Source organism: Odontomachus brunneus, unplaced genomic scaffold (assembly GCF_010583005.1).
Source record: "Odontomachus brunneus isolate Ranch 3 - 2012 unplaced genomic scaffold, Obru_v1 Obru_scaffold_136, whole genome shotgun sequence".
Classification (NCBI taxonomy): Eukaryota; Metazoa; Arthropoda; class Insecta; order Hymenoptera; family Formicidae; genus Odontomachus; species Odontomachus brunneus.
Genome location: NW_022639586.1, coordinates 965,131 through 985,575, shown reverse-complemented (window position 1 = coordinate 985,575; position 20,445 = coordinate 965,131). Strand labels below are relative to the sequence as shown.

At 44.9% G+C, this 20,445-nt stretch overlaps 1 protein-coding gene and 1 long non-coding RNA gene across 4 annotated transcripts in view; one reads left to right on the top strand and one right to left on the bottom strand.

Annotated features, from left to right (window-relative positions):
* Positions 1–221: 221 nt before the first annotated feature.
* Positions 222–20,445, bottom strand: part of LOC116850207 — a 109,110-nt gene continuing 88,886 nt past the window's right edge. Inside the window, exons 1-4 of one of the 2 annotated variants that reach the window (XR_004379281.1) lie at positions 18,512–19,423; positions 2,751–2,862; positions 1,177–1,369; positions 222–833 (exon numbers count right to left, since the gene is read on the bottom strand). This is a non-coding gene — a long non-coding RNA (uncharacterized LOC116850207). Of the gene's footprint in view, positions 834–1,176; positions 1,370–2,750; positions 2,863–18,511; positions 19,424–20,445 lie in introns of those variants that run through there. The other variant, XR_004379282.1, reaches the window with a different exon arrangement.
* LOC116850205 overlaps positions 5,351–20,445 on the top strand; it is a 46,366-nt gene continuing 31,271 nt past the window's right edge. The window contains exon 1 of one of the 2 annotated variants that reach the window (XM_032828191.1): positions 5,351–6,320. The gene's annotated coding sequence lies outside the window, so the exon portion shown is untranslated. Of the gene's footprint in view, positions 6,321–20,171; positions 20,348–20,445 lie in introns of those variants that run through there. The other variant, XM_032828192.1, reaches the window with a different exon arrangement.

Sequence of the window (20,445 nt, the reverse complement as noted above, 5' to 3'; positions counted from 1 at the left end):
GGTCAGACTTAGAACAGCGTCCACTTTATGTTGTGTGAGCATCTTATATTGGCGTCTCCGAAGCTCATGGTAAAAAGACGTAGATAAGCGCAAAAACTTGGTTAAAGTTATTATATTATTACAAATTCGTGTAATTTAGCCTAGTATATACTAAATAAACTATATTTTTGCACGAAATAATTGTTCAATTTTTATTTTTCTTAATTTAAAATGTACATCTATCTGTCACGTCACAATGTCACCTATATTGGCGCATCTGCGAAAGAAGCGCTGTAGAACCGCCTTATATCTTACCCTAAAAACACACAATTATACCATTATGAGTGGTCATTCCCATTCAACAACGGAAAGTTTTGATCCCGGTGAATTACGCAAGAGTCACAGCTGGAATATTGCCGATATAGCGAGCGGGGTTTTCAGCACGGTGTGATGCAAACGACTTTGCTGTGAGTCTTTATCAGCGCCCAGGTAGGGGAAGATGGTTCTTTAGGTGACCAGGGGATGGTCTTTGTGTCTGCAAAGGTAAATATTAGCGGAGGATGATGAGAGCCCCAACATTTCCCTCCACCTTTCTTTTTCCTGCTTTCATCGACACGTCGGCCACGTCATCTCAGTTGCACCACCGGGGCCCGTTCATTCCGTCGCGACGTCATTCCGGGAACTGGCTTTTACCTGTCCTCTTCAAACCGGCGGATCTCACCGAAAATTCACTCCTGATATTACCTCCATTCAAGTATACCACTCACGCCGGCGCCTTTTCTTCCTTACTGGTAGACACCGCCGGCGGGAGGCAGTGTTCGCGTTCATAGAGCGAATCAAACGGAATGCAAACGCTAAAATACGAAGCGTAATGTAGCGACGTGTATAGCGAAATACAATAAATAGCACGATAAAGGATGCAGAACTTGAAGATGTGCAAATTGAATCACTAGTGAGAAGCAAGTCACGTCAGAGATAGAATTCGAAGACGAGCGGAATTTGTAAAGACGAGAAAGTACCTGGTGCATCTATTTTGCATGTACTGTATTTTGCAATACTTCTTATATTGAGTATACTATACTTCTTGCAGGTCCAGTGTTGGCACTGTTGCTATTCATAATTTTCAACGCTATTTTCAACTTTTAGCTATATATACTCAGCTCTTGTCAATATAATTACTGATTATTGATGACTTACCACTGCCAACCTTGTGAGTTGTATAACATTGTAGCGTTGATTAATGCAGATATTTCAAGTTTTAATAGACGCAACAGACTATTCCAATAGACGCAACATGTTTATTGATCATCGAGGTGACTGAAGTGAAGATCCTTCTTTTTAGTTCCGAACTTGGGTCCAAAATGTCAGATGTCATTGTCGATTACTGCAACTTAAAAAAACTTATAATTATAAAACTTATAAACTTATAACTTACATAGTTCAAGGAAAATTGCGCAAGAACTCGCTCAAGCCCTAAATTTTTATTAATTCTAACGTAAACACGTAAATACGTAAATAAGCAAAATATAAATTTCCGTAATTTAAAATATAGAAATGTTCTGTAACAATTTTCTGTAATTGCGAACATGGATCAAATAATATTCATATAATAATGTTAAGTAGTAGAAATTACTTTCAAGAGATATAAATAAAAATAATCAACGTAAAACCGTTGTTCGATCGATTATTTAATTTTGTATCTGCTTGCTCGACATTTATATTTGAAATTCAATATAGTGATAGTCTTTTATTAGCGAAGATACATCGGGACGTTAATAGCATCAAGCTTGTCTTGATGGTATGTGCTATTTTGCTCATTAGGCTGCACGAAACATGCCTAACGTGTCCCCGCGAGCATACCCGTTTCACGAAAAGCGTTCAATATCGACGAAGATCGTGCGATTGAGTACTGTGGTCCAAAATTAACTCCGATGCACGGAAAGTACGGAATACGGTATAGTGACGTCACGAACGACGTAGGTCTGGTACTGTAGAGTTGCTCCTCGTTTCAGATAGGTCGAATAGAAACACACTCTCGTGCTTTAATGCGAGCGCACCGGCGCGTCGATTGTTCGTTCAGTCATCGCCACTCAAGGACAACTCGATTTGGCCTCAACGAACATTTCGATGACGTGTGAGAGAATCTGATTTCTACGCATACGTTCGTTATTTTTCATACGTTGCAAGTGGGAAATATCGATAACAGATACAACTAAGTGTCGATTAGCAACTAAGGTAGATTTGTCCACTTTAGCTGCTAGTTATTCTATACATTTTCTCAGACATTAAGTACAAAGGAGACCACACACATACACACATACATACATATAACCAATTCTAAGCTAGTGAGTAACGAAGACGTAATTTGTCAGTCGGTGCCTCGACTTGTACCTTCATCTCAATTAACCTTGTGATGTTCATGACGTCGTGATATTCCACTCATTACTTCGGGTAATGGGGTTAATTTTGGGCTAAAGTTCTCTGTCGCACATCCACATCAAAGCGAAGGAAAGGGCATCGCCAGCTTTGTGTACAGTGGCCGCTGTCAGGTACGGTTGTTGCGACTGCACCGGATACGTGGAACGCATTTTCCAAAGCCGTTCGTCAAGTGGATCGATACAAGAACAAGCTAACCGCGAACTAAATTTGCCTGTTCAGGAAGTATATGGCTCGTGCAAACTCCACTGATCGTAAACATGCGGCGAGGCGGCCGATAAAGAGCACGGCAATAACAACGCGGTTTATTTAAAAGCCGCGAAAAATATCATTACCTTCGCCTTATTGTTCTCTCATCTCGTCGTTTTCTCAAACCTTCTCTTTCTTCTCTGTTGTGCTCGTCCTTCTAATATCTTCCACACAAGGCGCCGCGCTGTCCCGTCGATACTTAAATAAAATCACCAGAAATCAATAAAAATAACGTAACGCAGTTGCTAAGATCAATAAGATAATCGGGCGCTAATGACATACATAGTTATAATCGAGAATCTCATTAGGGGCGTGAGTATTAATTGGGAAATGCAGTAGTTAGGCAAGGACAAAGTGTGAAATTCTGATTGATCTGTTTTAACGATAGTTTCAGCAGTCTTATCTAATCGCTCGTTCGCTCTCCCGTTGTTCTTCCGCTTCGCATTCGTGAACTTGGTTTCCAGCTTAGCTCATCTGTAACGGGAGTCCCCCGGCGCAAACTCGCCTTTGACAAACTGCGGAGTGCCGGCATCGGATTAGTCAGTAGGTCAGCACGCCGCATAATTCGGCGAGGGTGACGCGGCTCTGCGTGGAGGAACGTGCAATTTCGCACGGCAACGCATCTCGCCGGTTATTGCACCGGCGTTTTAATAAAGAAACTCGCTCTATGACCTGATAATAACTTTATGCTGCGAAATTTACGAATCGTTGTTGCGAACAGTCGCCCGGCCGACCGTTCTCACTGTTTCCGCGCCGCGATGAACAACTTTTACATCGCCGCAGCAGCCATCGCCAATTTGTTGCCAGCGTTGGAGAAGATGCACGGCACCTGTGGCTTGGAGAAAAATCCGTCTCGCAGGTATACATACCGCCGAATTAATAGCTTAGCAACTCCCCTCCCCCACGTTGCCACCGACGATCGCGTCAAACGGGAATTCCGAATTCCGCATCAAGACACGATTTTTAAATCAATTGGCATCGATCTCGCCACGCTTTTCAATTATGTACGTTTGCATTTATCTCGTGTCGTTACATGACGCCAAAATAAAGCGAAAGGTATTTCAGACGATGTTCACACACATACACACACCACACACACACACACACACACACACACACACACACACACACACACACAACACAACACACACAACACACACACACACAACACACACAAACACAAGACATCACGGTGTATTGTCAACGGGACGGGAATATTTCCCAGCGAATAATTAATGCAATCGATATATCTCTTTGTTTTATTTATAGGTCAGCTGTCAAACCTCGATCCAACCTCGGTGAAACCTTGAACATTAAGTCGCGGTAGTAATCGTCGGGCGATATATTAAATCCTTCTGTGCGATGTGTTCTCCATTTTCTTCGTTACTTAGGAGAAAAAAAGAGGAAATTGCAGCTGGGCTTCCCAGCGTGCGAAACGACAATTCGCGCAATGCAATCTTTTGATCGCGCCGAACGTATCCGGATAATCGAATGTCGGTATAATGGATAATCCCGGATAATCGGGGATAGTATATTAATGATATTACACTGGACATATCCCGAGGAATATTGAATTTCGTGCGAAAGAGATGCGAAGAACTCGTGAGATTTCGAACATTCTCGATGTTCGCTTTTCCGCAAAAATGCGACGCTCACAATTGGCACATACAGAATGTTTATCGTAATCTACTATTTCTTCATCAGTTATAATGATCGAGCAGAAAGAAGTTCTAGATGCAGTTAATCAATTTTTAAACGGCAATAAGAAATAACGACAAAAATATTAAACATGTTATTTTTTCGTTAAAGAGCTTATTTTCACTCTTTTGAATGGTATTACATTTTCTTTTATCCGTAGTATTGTAAAAAGGATCAACATGCGAATTCAATAATAACTCGTAATGTTATTTTTACTAACATTCAACCGTGAACATATAGACAGACGATAGGATAATGTAATTTGAAATACAATATCAGGGAGACAGGTACGAAATGTAATCGATTTTCTGCAAACACAAAGCTCGGCCCTTTGTAATAGAGTTTCACTGGTTGCATCAATTAGGATATTTCGATTTACGTTTCTGCATGCTAGTGCTACAGCACAATATACGCTGTTGAAGTTCTTCGTTATTATTTTACTGCGTTCTTTTTTTTTTTAATAATAATCAAGATAACACTACGGATAAGAAAAAGATATGGTTCTCTTTAAAAAAAATTAAGGAAGATGATTGATTCTTTTACGAAAAAGGAACGTTTTCGAAATTTCTACTATTGCACTCTGTTTTGCCGTTTAAAAACTGATTAATTGCATCTAGAATTTCTTCCTGTCCGATTATCGTAACTTGTAAAAATATAGTGGATACAGTGAGAACATCCTGTATATACATATCCGCACGTTTCCACATACTTACAGTGTCGGTACATGTTGCATCGAATTGACAAACATCGTAAAACAACCCCCGGCCCCGCGTTGCGCGTGTCGCGATCGAGCTACTCATTGTTAATTGAAATATTTTAGCGGCGCCGCGCGAGCCGTCCGTGGTCGCGCGCGGGGGGAAAGTAGGTGAATTGATAATAACTCCATGAGAAACGATTCATCCCCCTGCACAGGCATCGAAGGGTGCCGAACGCTCCTGCGCACGCGTCCGTCGGAACGGGGTTGACGACGACGATGGTGCACGGCGTCGCGACGCTCACGGCGCTCACTTGAATCCTCGCCGCGTGTTCGTCGGGCGATTCGCCTCGAAACAGAGCGTGTTGACGTGAGCGACGGGCTGAGGAGACGTTCATTAGTTCGGACCGGGAAGTCCGGCCGGCTCGCGACTCCGGCTTGATCGTCGATCGCGGATCGAGAACGTCGATCTTGATTCGGGACGCACGTGACTTTCACCTTTTCTCTCTCTCTCTCTTTCTCTCCCTCCCTCGTGTGAAGCTTTTCCGAGACGTGTTTCGCGCGAATAAGTGTGAACGCGGCGTGGGTGCGAAGACAGGTGCAGCGCAAGTGAAAACGGACGATCCAGCCGGAGGAGAAACCCGAGCTCAGCCGAGAGAAAGTCCCGCTGCCGCGGAAATACCTCGGAGGGTCGCAGTTGTCCTACGATTTAACGACTTCGACAAGGTTATCCTCTTCGTACGATCTCGCAACGTGCTGGACGCCATCGAGTCGACTCGTGGACTTATCATCAAGGACGATCGCGTGCGCCCGTCGCTCGATGTAGATTACGGTCTAGGACGATCGAATCGATCGAAGTGTGTGCGCGGGATCCCGCGACGTCGATCGAGAGGACGATCCACGGGTGTGCAACTGCTCGTGGACGCTTGTGCAACGGGCTGGTGTGATGATCCGAGATCTCTCTTGAACTCTGTTTTCTACTACTCGTCTCGACGAGGCCCCAGTACCGGTCGGTCTCGTCGGGAATCATCATCGATGTGCCAACCCCGCGAAGCGTCCGTCGTCCACGGCCGTCGGTCGTCGCGCCGTGAGGTGACAGTGCCGTCGCGTGCCGTTCGTGAAACTTGCCGCCGTGCTCGATGCGTGCACGGAAGATGGAAGTAAGGACTCGCGTTCGTGTGTCCGCGTGGAGCATTAAGGGCTGAAGTTTCGGAGTTCCACTGGCCTACTTCGGCTCTGTCCTCCGGGTGGAGAGCGCGCGGAGGTGAGAGGCTATCACTTGGTTACTTGTTGCCGTGCATTCCACGGGGCAAATCTGATTGGTCGATCACGCCAACTGGCGAATTTCGTCCGCACGTCGGCGATGCTCAAGGTGGACGTGATCCTGATTATTTGGAGACGGTGGATAACACGGACCTTGCGTTTATGTTCTTCAATTTCAAGAGAGAGATTCAGAATTCTGAGAGAGTTACGGTTCAATTCTGAAACTCTCTACGTTGCTATCGTTTCCTGGTAAATCCGCGTAGCTTAATTAACGCAAGTCTCTAATTTAAGGCTAAGAGGAGAGAAATCCCTCCGACAATCCAACCCAAATTACACAACTTCGTAATTTCATCACGAATCTCGGCGAAGAATTAGGACTCTCGTTTGAAAACGAAAACAGATGATCGAACGTTACCTCGTAAATTGTTCTTTAGCAAGTACATACTCTGTCATTGAATATTGCTTCGTAAATGCGATATTATCATTGGACACACATAATTAACAAAGATAACTCTCATCTTTCCGTTGGTCGAATGCGTGTTCTCAAAATTTCTTGAAATAAATTCTCAGAATCAGTAAAAAGTAGCAGTATTTTCACTCGAGGCGATCGTAAAAATACCGCCACTCGAAACCACAAAAGTGAACGTTTCACTCAAGATTGAAGTGGATTTTGACTCCGTACGAGCGAATGTTTCGATCGATTGGAGTGAATATGTTCCTCTGACGGTGGAATACGACAGATTCGCTCTTCAGTTTCGAGTGAAAATATTCGCTCGACAAATCAGAGTGGAGAATTCTCTCTGTAAGAATGAGAAATCATTCGAATGAATCCATTGTCACTGTGCTTTTCGAGTGGAATTTTAGTCAAAAAAATTTGAAGAGTATTAAGCGTTAGAATAGGAGAGCAGAGACTGACTCGAAATTAAATTTTCAACTATTTCAAGCATACAACAGCAGCTAGACATTGGAAACGCGCATAATGTTCAACCAAGAGAGCTTAATAAGTGTCGAGCTCACCAACGAGCTGCGCTCGCGATCGAGTTTCCGGTTCGTGTCGCACACTGAGCAGCTGGTCGTGTTGTCGCGTATATTCCGGCCATATATACGTTGTCCTGCACGTCACGTCATAAAATATAAACAGGCTACCGATATAATGTGACAGTCCGTAATCGAGTTCGTCTTACGACGGAACAGACAAGATACGAGAAGCGAAGTCGTCCTCGCGGACGTCCCGATTCGCCTCCTGGAAGCTCGGCGGGAAACGCCGCGTCAGCATCGAGTAACCAGAGGATATTGCACAAACAAACTAAATATTTGTCGCACGGCAGAGGCGATTTAGCGCGACGAGGATAAAGACGATCCGACGACAATCTGCTTCGTGCGGTCGCAGCTTCGTGCGGTCGCAGCAAGTCCTGAATGCAAACGAACCCCCCGATCGCTGTATCCCATTCGACCAGGTGGCATCGAGGTCGTGAGTGACAAGCCACGCGCGGGTTTCAAGTGAAAAAAGAGAGGGAAAAAGGGAAAACGAAACAGAGAGAATCGCCGGCAAAAATATGGGCGTCGCGCGATCGTCCTGCGGACAGGAGGCTCGTGTTATCGGATCCTTTTTCCCGCTTTTGTTTTTACTTCTCCATCCCCTGCCCGTCCTGCGAAGCAGGTGGCCCTGACCTACGATCGACCGATCGGCAGAACTGACGAAATGCCGCGAGCGATAATCGGCGCTGGCGCGGCTCGATTGTCGCGGCGTGCCGTCCGTCATCGTTTATTACGCGGAGTCACCCCGACAGATACGTCGCGATTTGCATACGTCTGATCGTGGCCATCAGACACATTGTGTATAGAGCCGGGCGCGCCGCGTCGCGTCGGCGTCGGATCGCGATCGGGGCACTTTTGTAATTTATTCGCAGATTCACTGATAAAGTCGGGAGCAAAACGGCGATTATCAAGGCGCTGGAACGATCCTTTCGTCTCGGAAGTGAGTGCGTCTCACTGCGCGCGCGAGGAACATTTAATTCGCGACAAAATTGTAAACTGGCAAGTATATATAATGGGACGAGTTTTAAACTCATGCCGGACGATATTCTTCTCTTAGAGTCCCGGATATGGTATTTTCCATTTTGCTTAATCAGCGGCCGCATCGGGGAGAGGAAAAACAGGAAAGAAAAACGCATGCACGTAGGTTTATCGGGGACTGATTACGAGTGTCGAAGGATTCTTGTTAGCGTGTCCTTTGGTCGCCTTTGCCAAGCCGATCGATAAATATCGATTAGCTTGTACTTTATGTGGATACATAAACCTACACCTATATTTTCTTGTCACGGCCGTTTCGCGCGACGAGTGCTCGCGTCTCGAGAGGAGTAATTTTTCCGATAATACGACGGGACTACGAGCAATCAGTGACATCGCATTCGGTGGCAGCGACAAAAACGAGAGGAAAAGAATAGAGAATATAGAGGCGTGCTTATAAATGTTTTTGGTAAAAAAAAAAGAAAAAATGTCACGCTGAATTTATTCGGCCGTGCTCGACGATAAAACCGCGCGCTTTCTCTCTCTTTCTCTCTTCTTCTTCTCTCTCTCTCTCTCTCTCTCTCTCTCTCTCTCTCTATCTGTTACAAAAATCAATGTGTAATATTCGATATTTTATTCGTCATAATATCGGAAGATAAGTGTACGTATCGCGAAATGTGAATATTATAGGCAAAAAGTCCGAAAGTCTGGAAACATTCGCGTGTGCCCGCCGTGTATTGGAGGTGATTCGATAAAATCCGTTTCGAACTGCCCCATCGGCAACCCTGCATATTTCGAGTATTTGGGTATGATTTATGATACCGAAAGTTTCCATGCGTCCTACCCGGCGTTCGCGATAACCGTCGTATGCGATTTCTGATAATGGAATTATGTAAAACACGCAGCCATTATGTAAAATACGTAGACATTAGGAGATACATCTCGAGGCATGTATATTTTTTATTTTACTTTTTTTTTATACAGAAAATATCAGTGTGCTCAGAGCCGCACATTAACGCACTGCGAGGAAAACTTTTGGAAATTTATTTGTAAAATATAAAGTTTATTCACAGAAATAAATTCAATTTCACAGAAACAGACTTTATATCTCACAAGTAAATTTTCAAATAGCTTTTCTCAGTGTGACGGTAAAAAATATATTTTCCATGTATACATTATCAATCTAAGTCGTAATTTTATCAATTACGTAGAAAAGAATATGAGATAGTTTATGGGAAGAGTTCTCTGAATAAATCATGGCGACGAGGGTGTTAAGGAATAGGATTAAATTGCACCTGGCAAGATTGATTCCACGGCCAATGAATACCCGAGAAGCTTGTTGCGACGAAACAATTAGACCTCCACCTTGACAGCAGAGTTTACTTTGACGCGCGATAATCGTCGCGCGTTATCTGCCAGTGAAAATTTAAATGTCGCGCGAGCGCCAGAGAGATGGCTGGCCGTGTAGTTGGCGAGTTTTTGTCAAGTTGAATTAATCATGGAACGAGGACAGCGCCTCTCGAAGGTCTCGTATATCCATTTGTAAACGTCAGTGCACTTATTGCGGCAATTATATACGCGACGCTTCTCACGGCTCGACGTGCCGCGTCGTCGAAGCGCGCGAAACGTGAAAGGCGCCAAAAAAGCGCGGCACCATAGTTTATCCCGGAATTCTGCACTGGAATCCAGCGCGAATTCCGTGTACCGTCGCACAGCCATCCCGGCGGATATTCACGGCGGTGCAATCTAGGTTTTGATTTCAAATGAATATTTCTTACTGCCGACCGTTCACTAAATAGCCACTGCCTTCTCGTGGCCACTGATGTTGTTGTTAACGCGCCGAGCGCGTGAAATATTAAAACGCTATTTGCGCTTCGGCTTAATCGGACCTCGCACTGACAGAACTGTTAATATTGTAGGCGGCGGATAACTGGCGGCTGAAATATTTATCGGCATGTCTCGCGGCACAAAGTACCCAATGGTGCCGTGATATACACAGGGACGAGTATCTTCGCCGCGGAATTACGCGATGATAATCGCGAGGCTCCGCTAATTTCGCTAGTCGCTCAACGCTTAACGTCGCATTCTTCCTGCAGGCTCGTGAGTCTGCGAACGAACATTCCGTGACGTCCTCAAACTGCGCCTGGTCGGTGAGGGAAGGGGGATGCACGTAAAATAATAATAAGGTCGGTGTAACGTAACGGCACTTACCGTTACGAAGTGCACTTAATCCGAGGGCAATAAGTTACGAGCTTGCCCGTAAAATATGAGAGACATTTCCTAACCCGAATCATGAATAAAAACGTATAGGAAGGTAATTGTGAGACATCGCAATCTCAGATTTCTTGCAAATACTTTGCAAAAGCGAAGAAGAGTCTTTTCGAAAGAGTCTTGCTGAAAACTGCATTTCCGCACGAGTTTAACTATTTAATTCGACAATTAGATCAATAAACAAAAAAGGAATTAACAGGTTTCCGCGTGCAGCTAAGTTGTCGAGTTTTACCGTGTTTACATATATAAACTTTCTATCCCTCACGAGCGATTGAACAGACCCTATCAACCCTTCTTCTTCTAGGCTATAAATAAGTTTCTCAATATTCCGTTATCAGTGACAGGAAAGTGTAAGTATAAAGTAACGGAGTGAGGAAATGATGAAAAATGTCCCCGACGTGCTCGGACTATCGGCAATTACGATTATCAAATCCCAAGTATATATCTTTGCTTTTTTTCTTTCTCTCTCTCTCTCTCTCTCTCTTTCTTTCTTTCTCTCTCTCTCTTGCTTTATCCACTTATATTGCCGCGGCAGAATTCAATGTTCGTTCCGCAAATCGAAGGTGCTCTTGATAGGATTAACTACCGACGTGGTTGGCACGCGGGGGCGCGAGGGGACACGAAAATCGATGTATACGGGCAAAAGTCTCCTCCGTGTCTTGGCCGAAGTGTCCCCGAGCGTTGCAGCTAGGAGAAAGACGTCGACGAGAAGCACGTGAGTAAACTAGGCGGACGCCGAGACGCAATTAACCGAACGACGACGCGGAGTTCTATCGAGCGCAACGCCGGACGAATTCGTTTCGCGGGCGCGCAATTGCCGTTGAGGAAAATTGAAGGAAATAATTACGATTACCTCGACATACAAGCCTGGTGCGCGCTCGCGAACGCGCGCGAGCCACGGCTGCGGGGCACACATTTTGCGAACTGAACGATAACAAGCACGAGAGGCGTCTGGCACACGCCACCCTTCGTGAACCGTGTTTAACCCAATACGGGAAAAGCGCGTCACGAATGTCTCGCCGTTGCCCCGCAGCGGTATAACAAGTGCGGAGAGCGTGTCCTGGAAAGAAGGAAAGAACGCCGCTAACGTTCTTCCAGCCGCGTGCTCAACAAAAAGTGACGTCTAACGTCTCTGTAGAGGATGTATGCCGTACGTATTATCGTACGGCTTTTATCGCACTCCGCATATCGCCGGGGTGAACGAGATTCAACGATCTCGATGGCATCCTAAGGGAGGAAAGGAGGGTTATACTTCGTATAAGTTATCTTTCAATTCTCCCCCTCTCAATCTCTCTGTCTCTCTCTCTCTCTCTCTTTCTCTTTCAGTGCAAACAAATAATGTCCTCTTCGACATGAACGTCGAGCACACGTTGAAATATGGATAACATACGCGAGAGAGTTGTCGCCCGAAGCGAATCGCGAAAAAAAAGCGGAGAGATGACGATTGAACGACGAAACGTACGATTAACGAATACTGGAGCAAAAGAGGAGAATTGTTTGCATCGTTACAATGACGGATGAGCTATATATTTCTTGCTTCGTTATATTTCACGGATACTCGTTCATGGAATACCGGGATATTTTCCTGGGAAAACTTGCGCGGTGATGGTCATCTATTTGCGGAGGTCTCCTTTTTTCTCTTTCTTCCATGCACGCTGTGAGCGATTAGGCGCGGGCTTACTAGAATACCCTGTATTGCTGGTGGACAACGGCTTCTTGAACACGGGAAATTCGATTCGTGTATCACGTGACGTATTATTTTCACGCGATTGAGCACTCATCGTCATCGGCCGGCATTGTCCCGGCCGGGTCACGCGTCGATTTTCGTATCGTCAAAGCAACGCAAGTCGAGAAACGTAGTGAAACTCGAGTGCTTCGATCTCGGACGGACCTCGTTAGCACGATTAACTGCGGTCTACACGTGTACATCGTAAGATACATATTACACGGCGCACAGTGTATGTTTTCACGTGAGAACACGTCGATATCGGCCGATTTATGGGTGGTTCTCGGCTGAAGATTCATGTAATCAGCGCCACCAGCGTGTGTCCTTTGAGTTCAAAGCGATGTAATAATATCACAGCTCACCGCAATATACACCGTTCTGTATCTGCAGTATGCCGTTCTGATTATCGCACACGCGGAGATACAGAATTCGAATTTTCTTCGCCGCGCATTTTTCTATCAGCAGTTACGATTGACCGTCCTCTTTCTTGCTTTTTTTTAAGAGCAGACTTCTTCCTCGCTTCCCTCGGCGATACTTTTAAACGTGATTTGCGAAGTCTGATAGCGAGCACGCAATTAAGGGAAACGGAGCAACCGCATTTGATTTCTCATATCGCGAAATGCACAAACGCGGGATTGACAACATTAACCTAATTACTCATATATCGATATTATATATATATATACAATTAGAAGGATAACTAAAAGGCCACGTGTATACCATTATCGCCGGGAGTGAATATTTTTCTTTGTTATTCTCGTACGTGGGAACGAAGTGAATCAATTAGCGGGATTGTTTTGGCAAGTGTGCGCGCGTCCGTTTACCCGCGAGCTCGCGCGAAAAACATGAATTATGAGACGCGGCAGTGACAGTTGTTGCGGCTGGCATTTGCTCAAGACACACACCGTAATTGTACGCATTATTAATTTCACGAAAACATCACGCCGCGGCAACATGTGTACATATATACATATGTTTGGCGGTATGGAAATATCATGCGGCTGACCGGCTCAAACACACGCGCGGTCCCCGCAAAACGATTCTGGACCGATTAACTGACGGATTTGCGCTCGCTCGGCATTGTCTACGATGAGCGGGAGCTAGAAACGTCGGATTAACAGCGCGCACGGTCGACGCATTGTCGGTCCCGCTGTACCTACCGTGTTTACTTGATTTCTATTGGTCCATGTAACGTCCATAGGAATTCAATACCGGTCGTAACGCGAAAACGCGTGCGAGTGGACGCGCATAACGCGAATCTGCGAATGGCAGCGAGACTGATTTGCAAGTACAACCGCGGATTTAATACAATGGTTTTATCATAAAGTAAATGACATCGCGTTGTTGCGCTTACTCGAGCAGCACGCGTTGCATAACCCCGTGTACGCTTCATATCGTTCGTCGAAATTGCGCAGGTGAGTTCGCGAAGGTGTCCAAGGCCTTTATCAATAGCTGCCACTTTGTCTCGCACGGAAAAAAAAGATCTGCTAATTTGCTACGTTAGCCATTTTTCTTGCTGTAGGCAAGAACTTTCTTGTTATCATAGCGAGAAAATAGGTTCCTGCAGCAAAGAAAAGTAGCTAACATAGCGAATTATATTTAACTGTCCATATGTAGCAAATTAGTTTGCTGCTGCAGCCAATTATTTCTTTCCGTACGTGTGAGATACTCCAATTTTTTTAGAATCGGATCCAAGTTGTTCAGTTCAAGTTGTTCAGTGAAAATTTCGATATGTGATATTTATATGTATATCTGCAATTCAACTAGAAAACTCTCATTTAACTTTGAATCTGAGTATTTTCCTCGAGATGAGTTTTAAGTAATGACTCTTAGAGAAGGAAAGAAACTCGACCGGAAGATGCAGAAGAATCGAGCGGCAATTGTATTTTGAAGTTATTTCCAGCAAATAAATTTCTCCCAAATATTTCAGACACATTAATATTACATAATGCGACATTAATATGTATATGAAATAATAATGCATCTATTCATTGGATTCGATAGACGTAAAGAAACAAAGAAGTGTTTCAACGAAAATTCAAAAGGCCCTTCCGGGGAGACTGTTAATTGTCTCGCAACTGAGAAAGAAGTGCCTCGCAAATATTTTCGCTGGTCACCGGCGGATGGGGGAAAGGATCATAATCTCTCGCGGAAACGTTTATAATCTCCAATAATTAAGTTTCACGTATAAACGAGTTTGGCATGCGGTCCGACGCGCCAATTACTGAAACGGACACTCGATTGATTGATCGAAATACGAGGGGAGGAGGGAGGATGTACGTGTGTGCCGACATTGTTCCACGTCGTCCCGGCTCAGCAATCTACGTGAGTCGCTCGAAGAGTGTTTGGACTGCGAATTCTACCGAGTTCAAGTGAGTTGAAACCATTTCCTCGTCCGTTGATACCATTTCGCGGGTTCCCTCAGAAAAGTATTTCGCAGCTTCTACGGAGAAAATGATTTTACGTCTACTTTGTTAATTCACCGTCAGATATTGGATTGTACGGAACTCGTATATAACGCGTGTGATATATTTCCAATTTTATTCGTTTATACACATACACACTCACACATTTATTCGCTCCGTGCACGAAGGGAAAAGGTGTCTCATTACTGTTTCCATTTCTCTCGTGTACAACTTTTTCGACCAATTTGCCGTTCACTTTACTTCGACTGCTTGAACTTTTTCGCGGACGGTCTCGCCCCGTAACATCTCCACATTTCCAATATTAAATATTTCGTCATCTCAGAGCATAATTCAACATATTGGTCAATCAACGTAATTAATCAATCAACGATAACTATAACCCAAGAGCTATTCAACCCTTCGGAAGAGTAAGACAATCTGTAAGTGAATTTTAGGTTTGTTTATCACACGTTACCCTCGTATCTTTTTCGCGATACAGCCGTTGAAGGATTCATTCAATGCGGTGGACCGCCACGTTGCATTTGCAAACTACACCGCGCTATCTCGCGGCGAGAATCAATCGGCACGAATTAACACATTTCTCCACGTATAAATCGACCTAACCCGAGCGGGAGAGGCTCCATCTCCGCCTCTGGATATTCAATCAGCCGGCTGGTGGCGGCAACTTCCTTCGCTGAAACTAAATAGTAAGCTTCGGTTCTCGCAAACGGGAATTATTTGCAAGTCGGAGCCGAAGCCCGGCGTGACGGCGGGACCGCGCTCGTGCGTACGCAGCGAAGATGATTCGCAGTCGGAAATCTATGTCGGTCGGGCATAAATTGCTGATTAGTGAGCACCATCCTCCAGAGTAGTCGAGGATTAACTTATCCAACAGCCGCCGCCGCACTCGTTATTGACCGTGCGCCCTTGTGAAGGTTCCATTGCGAGCCGATAGACGGTCCTCCGTGTGATATCCGATCGGCACGTTAATCACGCGGGTCTCGCTCACGCTGGATAATTGTCGAGATAATAGCGTACAGACTGTTTCAGAATGAGCGACCAGCTCGCTCTTTACCACCACTGGTGTTCGCTTTGACGTACCCGGAGTCTGTTGTTTTTTCAGCGCGAACGTCAAGACTGATCGTAGCGCGTTTTGACATTTCGATCTTCGTCACTGAGATCTGCATTGACAGATCGCCACGTGAAATTGGAGGTACTCGCGTAGATGGTAGTTGGATCTAGATTTGGAGTTAGATTTGAATTCCTAGGTTAAATCATACGATGTCGTGGACTAGACTGGTCTATAATTTTTGGAGTGATTCTGTGAACTCATATTTGTTTTATACAGTGGGAGAAATTTCATTTTTTAAAAAGTGAATTCTGTCGTCGAACAAGATGGAGATTTCGTGAATTTCAAAAAGTACGAACAACATGTCTGTTCGCGACTATATGTGGCATTGTATTTGTGATAGCGATTCAATCGGAAAACTCGCGTCCAGCTTTAAATTCCGAGTATCTTGCTTAAGATAAGTTTCAAGAAATGACTGTTATAAGCACTTAACAGTTCTGTCGACTTGACTGTTCTTAAAAGCCAGATTCGCTAAAGTGTCATTTTACGTGAAATTAAACGAAGAATAAACTTTCATTACGCTTTTACGTTACAACGTTTGAAGCTTAGTCGCTGATCTTTGCAGTTCTCTTTATTAGCAATTATGACTCAATTTTATGACTGAGATATTGTCGACTTATCTTCAGCAGTCTCTTCGTAGAAGAGACCTATGTGAAAACTGCATATTAGAATTCATAGATAAAACGTATATAACTCGATAGATCGCGATGGTAACACAGTCTATATATATCCCGTTATCGATGACGTCGGATAGGAAAGAATGGTCGATTTGCAGAGATGCATGCCGGATGATGCAGTGGTTTTTTCACGATACGTTACATTTCATAGATTCGATTACTTCCACGTTAACGAGAGTTTCGTTTCGAGCGAGTTTTCTTTTACCCTTCCACTAGCTAATCGCTTACTCGCGGTAAAAATGGGTTAATCAGGTTTTATAGCACGGCGCGCCTTTGGCGTATTATTCCGATATTTAAGTTGCCAGTAAATTACCACTATGTGCGCCAGCAGATCGCTATCAAATCATGATTTCTATTATTTCTGTTATTGGATTGTTTACTACGGCCACTGAACACGAAAAAGAATGTCGCTCTGGTATACTTTTATACACACACACACACACACACACACACACACACACACACACACACACACACACACACACGACAAAATTCGTTTTGCGCGGCAGATTTCTGTAGTTCAAGCGAGTCTTTTGTCGGATTGTCGCGTTCCGAGATATCAGAAACGTATTCCGTTGAACGTATTTTTATCGAAGCAACGAAATAATGTCGCTGGCTGTGAAAATGGGGTGACATAAATTTGTTAGCGTCGGGAACTTTTACCGTAGCGTACCGGCGCTCGTTATAATGTTACGTCGAAACAGCCGCGCGTTTCCAAATGGCGTTACATCGTAGTTCCGCGGGCAAAAATAAAGCGGACTGGCGTCCTTAATCGAATAAGCCGCCGCAAAATGCAATGTGAGGATTAACACAAATCAACACTCCCTTAGAGATCGGAGGAATTCTCGATTCGCTGCAATTGTAATTTCGCCGATTTGGTTTACATATGAAAGGAAATGAATGGGACACGCAGGAAATATGCTGGCAGAGCGCGAAAGAACAAACAGAACCAAGTCTTGCTGCTGTGAATAAAAAACAAACCGTTATTCCCAATTCAATCTCAGGTGGGTTTCACTTTGGTAAAACCGTCGAAGGCCGCGTGTTAAAAACTCTGGAGGAAAAGGTAGGGTGCAATCAAAGTTTCGTTGCGAGAGGATCGACGTCGAATGAATAGGTGAAAGGAGAGGCGCGCGCGAGCGCGCTGCTAGCCTTGGGGAGCTCGCTCTATATTATGCCGTGACGTAACATTTCGCAGGATTTATGTTCACTCCTTTTTTCTTCCTTCTTTCTTTCTTTTAGCATGCGTTACGCGCGCGTTACGAGGCTGCTGCTAATAAGTATCTCGCGTATAAATCATTGACTGATCGCAACTGGAGCTCGTTGACTGAAATTGATTAGCCATTTCGCACGAGTGACAGGAGAGCCGCGCATTTTTCGACGCCTGATAAATTATTCGCGGAGACACATCGCGGTGATAAATCGCTCTGTACTTTTTGTTTTAGCAGCGTGTACGCCCGGATACGAGTAAATGAGCGTTAATTGCGCCGTATCGGCAAGAGTGATTGACGACACCCCTGGCTAAGTTTCCTGTGCGAGCTGTCGGATTGACGCTCGTGTGGCGAATCGACGGTTCAAAGCCGAGAAAAAAAAATTGCCCGGCTGTCATTAGCGTATGGAGTGTAAGAAGTTCTCGGTTACCAGGACAAAGGTGCATATCGCGTGTCCATCGTCACATTGTGGTTATCCATTATAGTCCGCGCGCGGAACGGCGAGGATGACAATTCGCGCCTCGCAGAAACACGACGCTGGTCAGTTTCGGACCGATGAGAGCTTTCGCTTCAATCTACATGGCTTGGCTCCAGATACGTTATATCTCCGAATTGTTCCCGGCAATTGTCAGCATGGATTCAGCGACTTTCAGCAACGGCACAAGCATATCCTAGATATCCAATTAAGTCACATTGTGACTTAATTGGATCTTCAGAAGTCGGAGAAGTGGGAGGGAATACAGCTCGAGAAATTAAAAGTACTTACACTTTTCAATTTGAGAGTAAATCGTTACACGAAGGCATGTGTAGTAGACGATTGTGCAGTTTGCGACGATAATTGGAGTGTGTCCTGTACGAAGGAAAACCCACTGAGAAATTGCATTTGCATAGCTGCTTTTCGTTATGGAAGTAAGTCACGAGTTGCACCGCCACGCGTCCTCGAGTGGTCGACTGCTTTCTTCAGGACGAATATAAGAGAAACATCCCTGTCGTGAAGCTGTTTACATCTGGAAATTGTCCACTTCAGTGTGCAACGTGTTTATGCGGATTGAAGTCTCTCTCTCTCTCTCTCTCTCTCTCTCTCTCTCTCTCTCTCTCTCTCTTTCTCTCTCTCGATATCGAAGGAAAATAGGCCATTCGCGCGCAAATGTCAATCGCGATGTCTCGTCACGCGCGTTTCCTCCAAATGAATCGCTCGGTAAGTTCACCTCGTGTTTTTCCGTGGCGAGCATTCGGCAACGAAAACATGCGACGTTCTCCATCTCCGGCCTTGTTTTCATGATTCTCTCCTTTTCTTATCTTTGTTCCCCCTCTGTTTCATGTGCCACGCATTTCCTACGTTTTCCGTTGCGTGCGCGAGTCGCGTTTGCCGCGGCCGGCGCTGCGAATCCGTCGGTGAAAAACTGCCGGCAAAATCGCCACGTAACGCTTGGGGAAAGGAAAGAAAAGAGAAAAATATCGCCGATTGCCACACGCGCGAGCGCGACGATAAGCGCGAGTAAACAGGATCGACAAGAAAGTTTCGCGATAATTCTCCTCGCCGCGTAGAAATTGTGACGAGCGGTGAGTCCCGAGGTAGTAGCAGGCGCGGAAACAAAGCGCTCATACTTATAAGATGAAAGAAGGGTAGGCTGCTCGGGGGCAGGGACTGTGGGAGATTGCATAAATTTGCAGACTGATAAAGCTCGGTAGTGCGTTACTCGTTTCTCGTTCAAATTTATCCTTCCTCCGCGCCGGCGGGAACGAGCATTCGGCGAGACAGAAAAGCCCGGGAGATGAGAACGATAAAATGTGTCACGGCCGATTTCCGCGAACCGGCGTAACTGCTCCGCGTAATCGTAATGCTCCGCGCTTCTCCGGAACAAATCTCTTACGACAATGTAGAGGGAACGCATGTGAGATTCGAGTGTAGCGTTTGCTCGCTCCCTCGTCGAGCCACGAGCATTGTACGTATTCGTTTCTCTCCTGTTTCACGTGTGTACATGACGTTATTTTATTCATGTTTAGCTAAGCTAAATTAATTAGTCAAGCTAAATAAAAAGCTAGCTTGCTGGTGACGTGTGAAATGTCGGGCCAACCCATGAGAAAGATAACGGAATATGCCGGGCACGGACTATACCAACTACATTAGTGCACGCATAACATTAGGCAATTATTCAAATAGAGCGGAGCGGATGTCGCTGTCCTGCGTATGCTCCGTGTAATTACTGGACTATTTTTTAATCAAGGGCGTGATTAACGTACGTCTCCTACATCTTGAGCTGAAATTAGTGAAGTATGATCTGTGCGATTTGTGTTGTCTCCTGAAAAATATGCCCGGCGCACGCAATCCTTTAATTATTTTTATAATCTCGCGGATCTAGATATGCCGAATATATTAAGGTTATATCTGAATTCGGGATGTGTACGTGTCACACGTTGTATTGTACTTGAGAGTGGGTTTCTTTTCATAATACACGTCGAGAGACTTCAACATTACATCTGATTTTTCGCGAAGCAATGCATTTGCGTTTTATAATCTAGAACGGAATAATAAAATGCGTTACGACCGGCCGGAGACACGCCGAGTGTTCATTCCACAAGCAGTAAGAAAGAGAGAAAGGTAGGGATTTCCGATATTCTTGGATAATATAATAATAGCCCATGCTAATTGGGGTCTCGTTAAGTGGCGGAGATGAACCCTTTTATTTTATGCAGCCA